Genomic DNA, 1,249 nt, shown 5'->3' with positions numbered 1-1,249 from the left:
ACTGAAACAAGAAAAAGAATGACCCAAAGCTAGGAACTTTTAGTACTCCCACCTCCCCACCCGTATATATTTATTGCCCCCGGGGGGGGCTAAACATAGAGGGGACAAACAAGGACAGACAAAGGGATTAAGTCGATTACATCGACCTCAGTGCGTAACTGGTACTTAGTTTATCGACCCCGAAAGGATGAAAGGCGAAGTCGTTTCCGCCAGCTCGCTGCGCTCCACCCGTATCTATTTATAAACATCCAAACACATGAACGACGCATTGGTTTTTTTTTTTTTTAGCCCTCCATAATTTTAAGCAATTGAAATTAATTTTCGAATTTAATTCAATAAGTATTTATACGTTGATCCTCACATACTCGTGTATACCTGTGTATTCGACTTATTCAAACAAGATTTACCTTGCAAATAAATAGAAATAACACATTTCATGCAACTACAAAACAAGAGAATAAAAAAATAAAAAAGTAAAAAGGCGTCAAGTCTTTCTGACTTGCCACGCCCAGATAAATAATTATTCTTGAAACGATTATCATTCATAAGTCCCGCCCTATTTTCTCGGTACTTTTCTCACCGTTGTTCCAATATATATACATATATGTATATATCTAAATAGATATTCGTTTTATTTTCTGGGTGCTTCAAAACATACTGGGTTTTTATTTTCTGTTCAAGCATTTAAACAGCAGAAATTAATAAACCGAGAGAGAAAAACGGAATATTTTCAGGTAGGTGAATGCTTTACGTGTTTATTTCTATAAGTTTTTCGCTCGCAGAAACATTCCTTCCCACAGCCGCCGTTTTATTTTTAAATGATTTACTTGTGTTTATTTTAATTGTTAGAAATATTTAGTTAGAAATACTAATGACTATGTTATGGAATTTTACCTGGATTTCATTGTCGGTGCGATTAATGAAGAATTTGATTTATTAATTAAAGTTTTAATTATTTAATAAAAAGTAATTTAAATACCGGTGGATGAGTGTAGGATTTATCCGAACGAAAAACTTGGCAGTGTTTCTTCCAGTTGTTTATGTTCTGAGTTCAAATCGCGCCGAGGTCAATTTTATCTTTCATTCTTTCGGGGGTCGATGAAATAAAATATCAATCAAGTTATGGAAGTTGATGTGATTGATTTATACTTTCCCCCCAGAGTGGTTAACCCTGTGCTGAAATTTGAAACCATTTAAGGCGGCGAGCTGGCAGAATCGGTAGCACGCCGGGCGAAATGCTGAGCGGTAT

At 35.6% G+C, this 1,249-nt stretch overlaps 1 protein-coding gene across 1 annotated transcript in view; it reads left to right on the top strand.

Annotated features, from left to right (window-relative positions):
* Positions 1-591: 591 nt before the first annotated feature.
* LOC106875542 (sphingolipid delta(4)-desaturase DES1) overlaps positions 592-1,249 on the top strand; it is a 31,793-nt gene continuing 31,135 nt past the window's right edge. Inside the window, exon 1 of the mRNA XM_014923739.2 lies at positions 592-734. The gene's annotated coding sequence lies outside the window, so the exon portion shown is untranslated. The remainder of the gene's footprint in view (positions 735-1,249) is intronic.

Source organism: Octopus bimaculoides, chromosome 14 (genome assembly GCF_001194135.2).
Source record: "Octopus bimaculoides isolate UCB-OBI-ISO-001 chromosome 14, ASM119413v2, whole genome shotgun sequence".
Taxonomy (NCBI): domain Eukaryota; kingdom Metazoa; phylum Mollusca; class Cephalopoda; order Octopoda; family Octopodidae; genus Octopus; species Octopus bimaculoides.
This window is presented reverse-complemented; position numbering and strand designations above follow the sequence as displayed.